Source organism: Symphalangus syndactylus, chromosome 12 (genome assembly GCF_028878055.3).
Source record: "Symphalangus syndactylus isolate Jambi chromosome 12, NHGRI_mSymSyn1-v2.1_pri, whole genome shotgun sequence".
NCBI lineage: Eukaryota > Metazoa > Chordata > Mammalia > Primates > Hylobatidae > Symphalangus > Symphalangus syndactylus.
Genome location: NC_072441.2, coordinates 2,479,924 through 2,496,885, shown reverse-complemented (window position 1 = coordinate 2,496,885; position 16,962 = coordinate 2,479,924).

Here is a 16,962-nt window from a genome sequence, read left to right as displayed (position 1 = left end):
TCTGTTAGTTGAATGCACAGAACAGAAAGAAGTTTCATACAATGCTTCTGTGTAGTTTATGTTTGAACATATTCTTTTTTCCACTATTACCCACTTGGCGCTACGAATGTCCAGGTGCATTTTCTACAGAAAGAGTGTTTCAAAACTGCTCAATCAAAAGTATGGTTTAACTCTGTTAGCTGAATGCTCAGATCAGAAAGAAGTTTCACAGAATGCTTCTGTGTAGTTTATATTTGAATATATTACTTTTTCCACTACTACTCTCTTAGCGCTCCAATTGTCCAGTTGCATTTTCTACAGAAAGAGTGTTCAGATCTGCTCAATCAAAAGTATGGTTTAACTCTGTTAGCTGAATGCACAGATCAGAAAGAAGTTTCACAGAATGATTCTGTGTAGTTTATATTTGGAGACATTCCTTTTTCCACTATTACCCTCTTAGCGCTCCGAATCTCCACTTGCATTTTCTACAGAAAGTGTGTTTCAGAACGGCTCAATCAAAACTAAGGTTCAACACTTTTAGTTGAACAAACAGAACAGAAAGAAGTTTCACACAATTCTTCTGTGTAGTTTTTATTTGTAGACATTCTTTTTCCCAATATAGGCCTCTTAGCGCTCAGAATGTCCAATTGCAGTTTCTACAGAAAGAGTGTTTCAGAACGGCTCAATCAAAAGTAAGGTTCAACTCTGTTAGTTGAATGCACAGAACAGAAAGAAGTTTCATACAATGCTTCTGTGTAGTTTATATTTGAACATATTCTTTTTTCCACTCTTACCCACTTAGCGCTACGAATGTCCAGTTGCATTTTCTACAGACAGAGTGTTTCAAAACTGCTCAATCAAAAGTATGGTTTAACTCTGTTAGCTGAATGCTCAGATCAGAAAGAAGTTTCACAGAATGCTTCTGTGTAGTTTATATTTGAATATATTCCTTTTTCCACTACTACGCTCTTAGCGCTCCAAATGTCCAGTTGCATTTTCTACAGAAAGAGTGTTCAGATCTGCTCAATCAAAAGTATGGTTTAACACTGTTAGCTGAATGCACAGATTAGAAAGAAGTTTCACCGAATGATTCTGTGTAGTTTATATTTGAAGACATTCCTTTTTCCACTATTACCCTCTTAGCGCTCCGAATCTCCACTTGTATTTTCTACAAAAAGAGTGTTTCATAACTGCTCAATCAAAAATATGTTTTATCTCTGTTAACTGAATTTACATATCAGAAATAAGTTTCACAGAATGCATCTGTGTAGTTTTTATTTGAAGATATCTTTTTCCCAATGTAGGCCTCTTAGCGCTTAGCATGTCCAATTGCAGTTTCTACAGAAAGAGAGTTTCAGAACGGCTCAATTAAAAGTAAGGTTCAACTCTGTTAGTTGAATGCACAGAACAGAAAGAATTTTCACAGCATGCTACTGTGTAGTTTATATATGAATATATTCCTTTTTCCACTATTACCCTCTTAGTGCTCCGAATGTCCACTTGCATTTTCTACAGAAAGAGTGTTCAGAACTGCGCAATCAAAAGTATGGTTTAACTCTGTTAGCTTAATGAACATATCAGAAATAACTTTCACACAATGCTTCTGTGTAGTTTTTATTTGAAGATATTATTTTTCCCAATAGAGGCCTCTTAGCGCTCAGAATGTCCAATTGCAGTTTCTACAGAAAGAGTGTTTCAGAAAGGCTCAATAAAAAGTAAGGTTCAACTCTGTTAGTTGAATGCACAGAACAGAAAGAAGTTTCATACAATGCTTCTGTGTAGTTTATGTTTGAACATATTCTTTTTTCCACTATTACCCACTTGGCGCTACGAATGTCCAGGTGCATTTTCTACAGAAAGAGTGTTTCAAAACTGCTCAATCAAAAGTATGGTTTAACTCTGTTAGCTGAATGCTCAGATCAGAAAGAAGTTTCACAGAATGCTTCTGTGTAGTTTATATTTGAATATATTACTTTTTCCACTACTACTCTCTTAGCGCTCCAATTGTCCAGTTGCATTTTCTACAGAAAGAGTGTTCAGATCTGCTCAATCAAAAGTATGGTTTAACTCTGTTAGCTGAATGCACAGATCAGAAAGAAGTTTCACAGAATGATTCTGTGTAGTTTATATTTGGAGACATTCCTTTTTCCACTATTACCCTCTTAGCGCTCCGAATCTCCACTTGCATTTTCTACAGAAAGTGTGTTTCAGAACGGCTCAATCAAAACTAAGGTTCAACACTTTTAGTTGAACAAACAGAACAGAAAGAAGTTTCACACAATTCTTCTGTGTAGTTTTTATTTGTAGACATTCTTTTTCCCAATATAGGCCTCTTAGCGCTCAGAATGTCCAATTGCAGTTTCTACAGAAAGAGTGTTTCAGAACGGCTCAATCAAAAGTAAGGTTCAACTCTGTTAGTTGAATGCACAGAACAGAAAGAAGTTTCATACAATGCTTCTGTGTAGTTTATATTTGAACATATTCTTTTTTCCACTCTTACCCACTTAGCGCTACGAATGTCCAGTTGCATTTTCTACAGACAGAGTGTTTCAAAACTGCTCAATCAAAAGTATGGTTTAACTCTGTTAGCTGAATGCTCAGATCAGAAAGAAGTTTCACAGAATGCTTCTGTGTAGTTTATATTTGAATATATTCCTTTTTCCACTACTACGCTCTTAGCGCTCCAAATGTCCAGTTGCATTTTCTACAGAAAGAGTGTTCAGATCTGCTCAATCAAAAGTATGGTTTAACTCTGTTAGCTGAATGCACAGATCAGAAAGAAGTTTCACCGAATGATTCTGTGTAGTTTATATTTGAAGACATTCCTTTTTCCACTATTACCCTCTTAGCGCTCCGAATGTCCACTTGCATTTTCTACAGAAAGAGTGTTCAGAACTGCGCAATCAAAAGTATGGTTTAACTCTGTTAGCTTAATGAACATATCAGAAATAAGTTTCACACAATGCTTCTGTGTAGTTTTTATTTGAAGATATTATTTTTCCCAATATAGTCCTCTTAGCGCTCAGAATGTCCAATTGCAGTTTCTACAGAAAGAGTGTTTCAGAAAGGCTCAATCAAAAGTAAGGTTCAACTCTGTTAGTTGAATGCACAGAACAGAAAGAAATTTCATACAATGCGTCTGTGTAGTTTATATTTGAACATATTCTTTTTTCCACTATTACCCACTTGGCGCTATGAATGTCCAGTTGCATTTTCTACAGACAGAGTGTTTCAAAACTGCTCAATCAAAAGTATGGTTTAACTCTGTTAGCTGAATGCTCAGATCAGAAAGAAGTTTCACAGAATGCTTCTGTGTAGTTTATATTTGAATATATTCCTTTTTCCACTACTACTCTCTTAGCGCTCCAAATGTCCAGTTGCATTTTCTACAGAAAGAGTGTTCAGATCTGCTCACTCAAAAGTATGGTTTAACTCTGTTTGCTGAATGCACAGATCAGAAAGAAGTTTCGCAGAATGATTCTGTGTAGTTTATATTTGGAGACATTCCTTTTTCCACTATTACCCTCTTAGCGCTCCGAATCTCCACTTGCATTTTCTACAGAAAGAGTGTTTCAGAACGGCTCAATCAAAACTAAAGTTCAACTCTTTTAGTTGAACAAACAGAACAGAAAGAAATTTCACAGAATGCATCTGAGTAGTTTTTATTTGAAGATATTCTTTTTCCCAATGTAGGCCTCTTAGCGCTTAGCATGTCCAATTGCAATTTCTACAGAAAGAGTGTTTCAGAACGGCTCAATCAAAAGTAAGGTTCAACTCTGTTAGTTGAATGCACAGAACAGAAAGAATTTTCACAGAATGCTACTGTGTAGTTTATATTTGAATATATTCCTTTCTCCACTATTACCCTCTTAGCGCTACGAATGTCCACTTGCATTTTCTACAGAAAGAGTGTTCAGAACTGCGCAATCAAAAGTATGGTTTAACTCTGTTAGCTTAATGAACATATCAGAAATAAGTTTCACACAATGCTTCTGTGTAGTTTTTATTTGAAGATATTATTTTTCCCAATAGAGACCTCTTAGCGCTCAGAATGTCCAATTGCAGTTTCTACAGAAAGAGTGTTTCAGAAAGGCTCAATCAAAAGTAAGGTTCAACTCTGTTAGTTGAATGCACAGAACAGAAAGAAATTTCATACAATGCTTCTGTGTAGTTTATATTTGAACATATTCTTTTTTCCACTATTACCCACTTAGCGCTACGAATGTCCAGTTGCATTTTCTACAGACAGAGTGTTTCAAAACTGCTCAATTAAAAGTATGGTTTAACTCTGTTAGCTAAATGCTCAGATCAGAAAGAAGTTTCACAGAATGATTCTGTGTAGTTTATATTTGAATATATTCCTTTTTCCACTACTATGCTCTTAGCGCTCCAAATGTCCAGTTGCATTTTCTACAGAAAGAGTGTTCAGATCTGCTCAATCAAAAGTATGGTTTAACTCTGTTAGCTGAATGCACAGATCAGAAAGAAGTTTCACCGAATGATTCTGTGTAGTTTATATTTGAAGACATTCTTTTTTCCACTATTACCCTCTTAGCGCTCCGAATGTCCACTTGCATTTTCTACAGAAAGAGTGTTCAGAACTGCGCAATCAAAAGTATGGTTTAACTTTGTTAGCTTAATGAACATATCAGAAATAAGTTTCACACAATGCTTCTGTGTAGTTTTTATTTGAAGATATTATTTTTCCCAATATAGGCCTCTTAGAGCTCAGAATGTCCAATTGCAGTTTCTACAGAAAGAGTGTTTCAGAAAGGCTCAATCAAAAGTAAGGTTCAACTCTGTTAGTTGAATGCACAGAACAGAAAGTAATTTCATACAATGCTTCTGTGTAGTTTATATTTGAACATATTCTTTTTTCCACTATTACCCACTTGGCGCTACGAATGTCCAGTTGCATTTTCTACAGACAGAGTGTTTCAAAACTGCTCAATCAAAAGTATGGTTTAACTCTGTTAGCTGAATGCTCAGATCAGAAAGAAGTTTCACAGAATGCTTCTGTGTAGTTTATATATGAATATATTCCTTTTTCCACTACTACTCTCTTAGCGCTCCAAATGTCCAGTTGCATTTTCTACAGAAAGAGTGTTCAGATCTGCTCACTCAAAAGTATGGTTTAATTCTGTTAGCTGAATGCACAGATCAGAAAGTAGTTTCGCAGAATGATTCTGGGTAGTTTATATTTGGAGACATTCCTTTTTCCACTATTACCCTCTTAGCGCTCCGAATCTCCACTTGCATTTTCTACAGAAAGAGTGTTTCAGAACGGCTCAATCAAAACTAAGGTTCAACTCTTTTAGTTGAACAAACAGAACAGAAAGAAGTTTCACAGAATGCATCTGTGTAGTTTTTATTTGAAGATATTCTTTTCCCAATGTAGGCCTCTTAGCGCTTAGCATGTCCAATTGCAGTTTCTACAGAAAGAGTGTTTCAGAACGGCTCAATCAAAAGTAAGGTTCAACTCTGTTAGTTGAATGCACAGAACAGAAAGAATTTTCACAGAATGCTACTGTGTAGTTTATATTTGAATATATTCCTTTCTCCACTATTTCCCTCTTAGCGCTACGAATGTCCAGTTGCATTTTCTACAGAAAGAGTGTTCAGAACTGCGCAATCAAAAGTATGGTTTAACTCTGTTAGCTTAATGAACATATCAGAAATAAGTTTCACACAATGCTTCTGTGTAGTGTTTATTTGAAGATATTATTTTTCCCAATAGAGGCCTCATAGCGCTCAGAATGTCCAATTGCAGTTTCTACAGAAAGAGTGTTTCAGAAAGGCTCAATCAAAAGTAAGGTCCAACTCTGTTAGTTGAATGCACAGAACAGAAAGAAATTTCATACAATGCTTCTGTGTAGTTTATATTTGAACATATTCTTTTTTCCACTATTACCCACTTAGCGCTACGAATGTCCAGTTGCATTTTCTACAGACAGAGTGTTTCAAAACTGCTCAATCAAAAGTATGGTTTAACTCTGTTAGCTGAATGCTCAGATCAGAAAGAAGTTTCACAGAATGCTTCTGTGTAGTTTATATTTGAATATATTCCTTTTTCCACTACTATGCTCTTAGCGCTCCAAATGTCCAGTTGCATTTTCTACAGAAAGAGTGTTCAGATCTGCTCAATCAAAAGTATGGTTTAACTCTGTTAGCTGAATGCACAGATCAGAAAGAAGATTCACCGAATGATTCTGTGTAGTTTTTATTTGAAGACATTCCTTTTTCCACTGTTACCCTCTTAGCGCTCCGAATCTCCACTTGCATTATCTACAAAAAGTGTGTTTCATAACTGCTCAATCAAAAATATGTTTTATCTCTGTTAACTGAATTTACAGATCAGAAATAAGTTTCACAGAATGCATCTGTGCAGTTTTTATTTGAAGATATTCTTTTTCCCAATGTAGGCCTCTTAGCGCTTAGCATGTCCAATTGCAGTTTCTACAGAAAGAGTGTTTCAGAACGGCTCAATCAAAAATAAGGTTCAACTCTGTTAGTTGAATGCACAGAACAGAAAGAATTTTCACCGAATGCTACTGTGTAGTTTATATTTGAATATATTCCTTTCTCCACTATTACCCCCTTAGCGCTCCGAATGTCCACTTGCATTTTCTACAGAAAGAGTGTTCAGAACTGCGCAATCAAAAGTATGGTTTAACTATGTTAGCTTAATGAACATATCAGAAATAAGTTTCACACAATGCTTCTGTGTACTTTTCATTTGAAGATATTATTTTTCCCAATATAGGCCTCTTAGCGCTCAGAATGTCCAATTGCAGTTTCTACAGAAAGAGTATTTCAGAAAGGCTCAATCAAAAGTAAGGTTCAACTCTGTTAGTTGAATGCACAGAACAGAAAGTAATTTCATACAATGCTTCTGTGTAGTTTATATTTGAAGTTATTCTTTTTTCCACTATTACCCACTTGGCGCTACGAATGTCCAGTTGCATTTTCTACAGACAGAGTGTTTCAAAACTGCTCAATCAAAAGTATGGTTTAACTCTGTTAGCTGAATGCTCAGATCAGAAAGAAGTTTCACAGAATGCTTCTGTGTAGTTTATATTTGAATATATTCCTTTTTCCACTACTACTCTCTTAGCGCTCCAAATGTCCAGTTGCATTATCTACAGAAAGAGTGTTCAGATCTGCTCAATCAAAAGTATGGTTTAACTCTGTTAGCTGAATGCACAGATCAGAAAGAAGTTTCACAGAATGATTCTGTGTAGTTTATATTTGGAGACATTCCTTTTTCCACTATTACCCTCTTAGCGCTCCGAATCTCCACTTGCATTTTCTACAGAAAGTGTGTTTCAGAACGGCTCAATCAAAACCAAGTTTCAACTCTTTTAGTTGAACAAACAGAACAGAAAGAAGTTTCACACAATTCTGCTGTGTAGTTTTTATTTGTAGACATTCTTTTTCCCAATATAGGCCTCTTAGCGCTCATAATGTCCAATTGCAGTTTCTACAGAAAGAGTGTTTCAGAACGGCTCAATCAAAAGTAAGGTTCAACTCTGTTAGTTGAATGCACAGAACAGAAAGAAGTTTCATACAATGCTTCTGTGTAGTTTATATTTGAACATATTCTTTTTTCCACTATTACCCACTTAGCGCTACGAATGTCCAGTTGCATTTTCTACAGACAGAGTGTTTCAAAACTGCTCAATCAAAAGTATGGTTTAACTCTGTTAGCTGAATGCTCAGAACAGAAAGAAGTTTCACAGAATGCTTCTGTGTAGTTTATATTTGAATATATTCCTTTTTCCACTACTACGCTCTTAGCGCTCCAAATGTCCAGTTGCATTTTCTACAGAAAGAGTGTTCAGATCTGCTCAATCAAAAGTATGGTTTAACTCTGTTAGCTGAATGCACAGATCAGAAAGAAGTTTCACCGAATGATTCTGTATTTTATATTTGAAGACATTCCTTTTTCCACTATTACCCTCTTAGCGCTCCGAATCTCCACTTGCATTTTCTACAAATGAGTGTTTCATAACTGCTCAATCAAAAATATGTTTTATCTCTGTTAACTGAATTACAGATCAGAAATAAGTTTCACAGAATGCATCTCTGTAGTTTTTGTTTGAAGATATTTTTTTCCCAATGTAGGCCTCTTAGCGCTTAGAATGTCCAATTGCAGTTTCTACAGAAAGAGTGTTTCAGAACGGCTCAATCAAAAGTAAGGTTCAACTCTGTTAGTTGAATGCACAGAACAGAAAGAATTTTCACAGAATGCTACTGTGTAGTTTATATTTGAATATATTCCTTTTTCCACTATTACCCTCTTAGCGCTCCGAATGTCCACTTGCATTTTCTACAGAAAGAGTGTTCAGAACTGCGCAATCAAAAGTATGGTTTAACTCTGTTAGCTTAATGAACATATCAGAAATAAGTTTCACAAAATGCTTCTGTGTAGTTTTTATTAGAATATATTATTTTTCCCAATAGAGGCCTCTTAGCGCTCAGAATGTCCAATTGCAGTTTCTACAGAAAGAGAGTTTCAGAAAGGCTCAATCAAAAGTAAGGTTCAACTCTGTTAGTTGAATGCACAGAACAGAAAGAAGTTTCATACAATGCTTCTGTGTAGTTTATATTTGAATATATTCCTTTTTCCACTACTACGCTCTTAGCGCTCCAAATGTCCAGTTGCATTTTCTACAGAAAGAGTGTTCAGATCTGCTAAATCAAAAGTATGGTTTAAGTCTGTTTGCTGAATGCACAGATCCGAAAGAAGTTTCACCGAATGATTCTGTGTAGTTTATATTTGAAGACATTCCTTTTTCCACTATTACCCTCTTAGCGCTCCGAATGTCCAGTTGCATTTTCTACAGAAAGAGTGTTCAGATCTGCTCAATCAAAAGTATGGTTTAACTCTGTTAGATGAATGCACAGATCAGAAAGAAGTTTCACCGAATGATTCTGTGTAGTTTATATTTGAAGACATTCCTTTTTCCACTATTACCCTCTTAGCGCTCCGAATCTCCACTTGCATTTTCTACAAAAAGAGTGTTTCATAACTGCTCAATCAAAACTAAGGTTCAACTCTTTTAGTTGAACAAACAGAACAGAAAGAAGTTTCACACAATTCTTCTGTGTAGTTTTTATTTGTAGACATTCTTTTTCCCAATATAGGCCTCTTAACGCTCAGAATGTCCAATTGCAGTTTCTACAGAAAGAGTGTTTCAGAACGGCTCAATCAAAAGTAAGGTTCAACTCTGTTAGTTGAATGCACAGAACAGAAAGAAGTTTCATACAATGCTTCTGTGTAGTTTATATTTGAACATATTCTTTTTTCCACTATTACCCACTTAGCGCTACGAATCTCCAGTTGCATTTTCTACAGACAGAGTGTTTCAAAACTGCTCAATCAAAAGTATGGTTTAACTCTGTTAGCTGTATGCTCAGATCAGAAAGAAGTTTCACAGAATGCTTCTGTGTAGTTTATATTTGAATATATTCCTTTTTCCACTACTACGCTCTTAGCGCTCCAAATGTCCAGTTGCATTTTCAACAGAAAGAGTGTTCAGATCTGCTCAATCAAAAGTATGGTTTAACTCTGTTAGCTGAATGCACATATCAGAAAGAAGTTTCACCGAATGATTCTGTGTAGTTTATATTTGAAGACATTCCTTTTTCCACTATTACCCTCTTAGCGCTCCGAATCTCCACTTGCATTTTCTACAAAAAGAGTGTTTCATAACTGCTCAATCAAAAATATGTTTTATCTCTGTTAACTGAAATTACAGATCAGAAATAAGTTTCACAGAATGCATCTGTGTAGTTTTTATTTGAAGATATTCTTTTTCCCAATGTAGGCCTCTTAGCGCTTAGCATGTCCAATTGCAGTTTCTACAGAAAGAGTGTTTCAGAACGGCTCAATCAAAAGTAAGGTTCAACTCTGTTAGTTGAATGCACAGAACAGAAAGAATTTTCACAGAATGCTACTGTGTAGTTTATATTTGAATATATTCCTTTTTCCACTATTACCCTCTTAGCGCTCCGAATGTCCACTTGCATTTTCTACAGAAAGAGTGTTCAGAACTGCGCAATCAAAAGTATGGTTTAACTCTGTTAGCTTAATGAACATATCAGAAATAAGTTTCACACAATGCTTCTGTGTAGTTTTTATTTGAAGATATTATTTTTCCCAATAGAGGCCTCTTAGCGCTCAGAATGTCCAATTGCAGTTTCTTCAGAAAGAGTGTTTCAGAAAGGCTCAATCAAAAGTAAGGTTCAAATCTGTTAGTTGAATGCACAGAACAGAAAGAAGTTTCATACAATGCTTCTGTGTAGTTTATATTTGAACATATTCTTTTTTCCACTATTACCCACTTAGCGCTACGAATGTCCAGTTGCATTTTCTACAGACAGAGTGTTTCAAAACTGCTCAATCAAAAGTATGGTTTAACTCTGTTAGCTGAATGCTAAGATCAGAAAGAAGTTTCACAGAATGCTTCTGTGTAGTTTATATTTGAATATATTCCTTTTTCCACTACTACTCTCTTAGCGCTCCAAATGTCCAGTTGCATTTTCTACAGAAAGAGTGTTCAGATCTGCTCAATCAAAAGTATGGTTTAACTCTGTTAGCTGAATGCACAGATCAGAAAGAAGTTTCACAGAATGATTCTGTGTAGTTTATATTTGGAGACATTCATTTTTCCACTATTACCCTCTTAGCGCTCCGAATGTCCACTTGCATTTTCTACAGAAAGAGTGTTTCAGAACGGCTCAATCAAAACTAAGGTTCAACTCTTTTAGTTGGACAAACAGAACAGAAAGAAGTTTCACACAATTCTTCTGTGTAATTTTTATTTGTAGACATTCTTTTTTCCCAATATAGGCCTCTTAACGCTCAGAATGTCCAATTGCAGTTTCTACAGAAAGAGTGTTTCAGAACGGCTCAATCAAAAGTAAGGTTCAACTCTGTTAGTTGAATGCACAGAACAGAAAGAAGTTTCATACAATGCTTCTGTGTAGTTTTTATTTGAACATATTCTTTTTTCCACTATTACCCACTTAGCGCTACGAATGTCCAGTTGCATTTTCTACAGACAGAGTGTTTCAAAACTGCTCAATCAAAAGTATGGTTTAAATCTGTTAGCTGTATGCTCAGATCAGAAAGAAGTTTCACAGAATGCTTCTGTGTAGTTTATATTTGAATATATTCCTTTTTCCACTACTACGCTCTTAGCGCTCCAAATGTCCAGTTGCATTTTCAACAGAAAGAGTGTTGAGATCTGCTCAATCAAAAGTATGGTTAAACTCTGTTAGCTGAATGCACAGATCAGAAAGAAGTTTCACCGAATGATTCTGTGTAGTTTATATTTGAAGACATTCCTTTTTCCACTATTACCCTCTTAGCGCTCCGAATCTCCACTTGCATTTTCTACAAAAAGAGTGTTTCATAACTGCTCAATCAAAAATATGTTTTATCTCTGTTAACTGAATTTACAGATCAGAAATAAGTTTCACAGAATGCATCTGTGTAGTTTTTATTTGAAGATATTCTTTTTCCCAATGTAGGCCTCTTAGCGCTTAGCATGTCCAATTGCAGTTTCTACAGAAAGAGTGTTTCAGAACGGCTCAATCAAAAGTAAGGTTCAACTCTGTTAGTTGAATGCACAGAACAGAAAGAATTTTCACAGAATGCTACTGTGTAGTTTATATTTGAATATATTCCTTTTTCCACTATTACCCTCTTAGCGCTCCGAATGTCCACTTGCATTTTCTACAGAAAGAGTGTTCAGAACAGCGCAATCAAAAGTATGGTTTAACTCTGTTAGCTTAATGAACATATCAGAAATAAGTTTCACACAATGCTTCTGTGTAGTTTTTATTTGAAGATATTATTTTTCCCAATAGAGGCCTCTTAGCGCTCAGAATGTCCAATTGCAGTTTCTACAGAAAGAGTGTTTCAGAAAGGTTCAATCAAAAGTAAGGTTCAACTCTGTTAGTTGAATGCACAGAACAGAAAGAAGTTTCATACAATGCTTCTGTGTAGTTTATATTTGAATATATTCCTTTTTCCACTACTACGCTCTTAGCGCTCCAAATGTCCAGTTGCATTTTCTACAGAAAGAGTGTTCAGATCTGCTCAATCAAAATTATGGTTTAAGTCTGTTAGCTGAATGCACAGATCAGAAAGAAATTTCACCGAATGATTCTGTGTAGTTTATATTTGAAGACATTCCTTTTTCCACTATTACCCTCTTAGCGCTCCGAATGTCCAGTTGCATTTTCTACAGAAAGAGTGTTCAGATCTGCTCAATCAAAAGTATGGTTTAACTCTGTTAGATGAATGCACAGATCAGAAAGAAGTTTCACCGAATGATTCTGTGTAGTTTATATTTGAAGACATTCCTTTTTCCACTATTACACTCTTAGCGCTCTGAATCACCACTTACATTTTCTACAAAAAGAGTGTTTCATAACTGCTCAATCAAAACTAAGGTTCAACTCTTTTAGTTGAACAAACAGAACAGAAAGAAGTTTCACACAATTCTTCTGTGTAGTTTTTATTTGTAGACATTCTTTTTCCCAATATATGCCTCTTAACGCTCAAAATGTCCAATTGCAGTTTCTACAGAAAGAGTGTTTCAGAACGGCTCAATCAAAAGTAAGGTTCAACTCTGTTAGTTGAATGCACAGAACAGAAAGAAGTTTCATACAATGCTTCTGTGTAGTTTATATTTGAACATATTCTTTTTTCCACTATTACCCACTTAGCGCTACGAATGTCCAGTTGCATTTTCTACAGACAGAGTGTTTCAAAACTGCTCAATCAAAAGTATGGTTTAACTCTGTTAGCTGTATGCTCAGATCAGAAAGAAGTTTCACAGAATGCTTCTGTGTAGTTTATATTTGAATATATTCCTTTTTCCACTACTACGCTCTTAGCGCTCCAAATGTCCAGTTGCATTTTCAACAGAAAGAGTGTTCAGATCTGCTCAATCAAAAGTATGGTTTAACTCTGTTAGCTGAATGCACATATCAGAAAGAAGTTTCACCGAATGATTCTGTGTAGTTTATATTTGAAGACATTCCTTTTTCCACTATTACCCTCTTAGCGCTCCGAATCTCCACTTGCATTTTCTACAGAAAGAGTGTTTCATAACTGCTCAATCAAAAATATGTTTTATCTCTGTTAACTGAAATTACAGATCAGAAATAAGTTTCACAGAATGCATCTGTGTAGTTTTTATTTGAAGATATTCTTTTTCCCAATGTAGGCCTCTTAGCGCTTAGCATGTCCAATTGCAGTTTCTACAGAAAGAGTGTTTCAGAACGGCTCAATCAAAAGTAAGGTTCAACTCTGTTAGTTGAATGCACAGAACAGAAAGAATTTTCACAGAATGCTACTGTGTAGTTTATATTTGAATATATTACTTTTTCCACTATTACCCTCTTAGCGCTCCGAATGTCCACTTGCATTTTCTACAGAAAGAGTGTTCAGAACTGCGCAATCAAAAGTATGGTTTAACTCTGTTAGCTTAATGAACATATCAGAAATAAGTTTCACACAATGCTTCTGTGTAGTTTTTATTTGAAGATATTATTTTTCCCAATATAGGCCTCTTAGCGCTCAGAATGTCCAATTGCAGTTTCTTCAGAAAGAGTGTCTCAGAAAGGCTCAATCAAATGTAAGGTTCAAATCTGTTAGTTGAATGCACAGAACAGAAAGAAGTTTCATACAATGCTTCTGTGTAGTTTATATTTGAACATATTCTTTTTTCCACTATTACCCACTTAGCGCTACGAATGTCCAGTTGCATTTTCTACAGACAGAGTGTTTCAAAACTGCTCAATCAAAAGTATGGTTTAACTCTGTTAGCTGAATGCTAAGATCAGAAAGAAGTTTCACAGAATGCTTCTGTGTAGTTTATATTTGAATATATTCCTTTTTCCACTACTACTCTCTTAGCGCTCAAAATGTCCAGTTGCATTTTCTACAGAAAGAGTGTTCAGATCTGCTCAATCAAAAGTATGGTTTAACTCTGTTAGCTGAATGCACAGATCAGAAAGAAGTTTCACAGAATGATTCTGTGTAGTGTATATTTGGAGACATTCATTTTTCCACTATTACCCTCTTAGCGCTCCGAATGTCCACTTGCATTTTCTACAGAAAGAGTGTTTCAGAACGGCTCAATCAAAACTAAGGTTCAACACTTTTAGTTGGACAAACAGAACAGAAAGAAGTTTCACACAATTCTTCTGTGTAGTTTTTATTTGTAGACATTCTTTTTTCCCAATATAGGCCTCTTAACGCTCAGAATGTCCAATTGCAGTTTCTACAGAAAGAGTGTTTCAGAACGGCTCAATCAAAAGTAAGGTTCAACTCTGATACTTGAATGCACAGAACAGAAAGAAGTTTCATACAATGCTTCTGTGTAGTTTATATTTGAACATATTCTTTTTTCCACTATTACCCACATAGCGCTACGTATGTCCAGTTGCATTTTCTACAGACAGAGTGTTTCAAAGCTGCTCAATCAAAAGTATGGTTTAACTCTGTTAGCTGAATGCTCAGATCAGAAAGAAGTTTCACAGAATGCTTCTGTGTAGTTTATATTTGAATATATTTCTTTTTCCACTACTACGCTCTTAGCGCTCCAAATGTCCAGTTGCATTTTCTACAGAAAGAGTGTTCAGATCTGCTCAATCAAAAGTATGTTTTAACTCTGTTAGCTGAATGCACATATCAGAAAGAAGTTTCACCGAATGATTCTGTGTAGTTTATATTTGAAGACATTCCTTTTTCCACTATTACCCTCTTAGCGCTCCGAATCTCCACTTGCATTTTCTACAAAACGAGTGTTTCATAACTGCTCAATCAAAAATATGTTTTATCTCTGTTAACTGAATTTACAGATCAGAAATAAGTTTCACAGAATGCATCTGTGTAGTTTTTAATTGAAGATATTCTTTTTCCCAATGTAGGCCTCTTAGCGCTTAGCATGTCCAATTGCACTTTCTACAGAAAGAGTGTTTCAGAATGGCTCAATCAAAAGTAAGGTTCAACTCTGTTAGTTGAATGCACAGAACAGAAAGAATTTTCACAGAATGCTACTGTGTAGTTTATATTTGAATATATTCCTTTTTCCACTATTACCCTCTTAGCGCTCCGAATGTCCACTTGCATTTTCTACAGAAAGAGTGTTCAGAACTGCGCAATCAAAAGTATGGTTTAACTCTGTTAGCTTAATGAACATATCAGAAATAAGTTTCAAACAATGCTTCTGTGTAGTTTTTATTTGAAGATATTATTTTTCCCAATATAGGCCTCTTAGCGCTCAGAATGTCCAATTGCAGTTTCTACAGAAAGAGTGTTTCAGAAAGGCTCAATCAAAAGTAAGGTTCAACTCTGTTAGTTGAATGCACAGAACAGAAAGTAGTTTCATACAATGCTTCTGTGTAGTTTATATTTGAATATATTCCTTTTTCCACTACTACGCTCTTAGCGCTCCAAATGTCCAGTTGCATTTTCTACGGAAAGAGTGTTCAGATCTGCTCAATCAAAATTATGGTTTAAGTCTGTTAGCTGAATGCACAGATCAGAAAGAAATTTCACCGAATGATTCTGTGTAGTTTATATTTGAAGACATTCCTTTTTCCACTATTACCCTCTTAGCGCTCCGAATGTCCAGTTGCATTTTCTACAGAAAGAATGTTCAGATCTGCTCAATCAAAAGTATGGTTTAACTCTGTTAGATGAATGCACAGATCAGAAAGAAGTTTCACCGAATGATTCTGTGTAGTTTATATTTGAAGACATTCCTTTTTCCACTATTACCCTCTTAGCGCTCCGAATCACCACTTGCATTTTCTACAAAAAGAGTGTTTCATAACTGCTCAATCAAAACTAAGGTTCAACTCTTTTAGTTGAACAAACAGAACAGAAAGAAGTTTCACACAATTCTTCTGTGTAGTTTTTATTTGTAGACATTCTTTTTCCCAATATAGGCCTCTTAACGCTCAGAATGTCCAATTGCAGTTTCTACAGAAAGAGTGTTTCAGAACGGCTCAATCAAAAGTAAGGTTCAACTCTGTTAGTTGAATGCACAGAACAGAAAGAAGTTTCATACAATGCTTCTGTGTAGTTTATATTTGAACATATTCTTTTTTCCACTATTACCCACTTAGCGCTACGAATGTCCAGTTGCATTTTCTACAGACAGAGTGTTTCAAAACTGCTCAATCAAAAGTATGGTTTAACTCTGTTAGCTGTATGCTCAGATCAGAAAGAAGTTTCACAGAATGCTTCTGTGTAGTTTATATTTGAATATATTCCTTTTTCCACTACTACGCTCTTAGCGCTCCAAATGTCCAGTTGCATTTTCAACAGAAAGAGTGTTCAGATCTGCTCAATCAAAAGTATGTTTTAACTCTGTTAGCTGAATGCACAGATCAGAAAGAAGTTTCACAGAATGATTCTGTGTAGTTTATATTTGGAGACATTCCTTTTTCCACTATTACCCTCTTAGCGCTCCGAATCTCCACTTGCATTTTCTACAGAAAGAGTGTTTCAGACCGGCTCAATCAAAAGTAAGGTTCAACTCTTTTAGTTGAACAAACAGAACAGAAAGTAGTTTCACACAATTCTTCTGTGTAGTTTTTATTTGTAGACATTCTTTTTCCCAATATAGGCCTCTTAGCGCTCAGAATGTCCAATTGCAGTTTCTACAGAAAGAGTGTTTCAGAATGGCTCAATCAAAAGTAAGGTTCAACTCTGTTAGTTGAATGCACAGAACAGAAAGAAGTTTCATACAATGCTTCTGTGTAGTTTATATTTGAACATATTCTTTTTTCCACTATTACCCACTTAGCGCTACGAATATCCATTTGCATTTTCTACAGACAGAGTGTTTCAAAACTGCTCAATCAAAAGTATGGTTTAACTCTGTTAGCTGTATGCTCAGATCAGAAAGAAGTTTCACAGAATGCTTCTGTGTAGTTTATATTTGAATATAT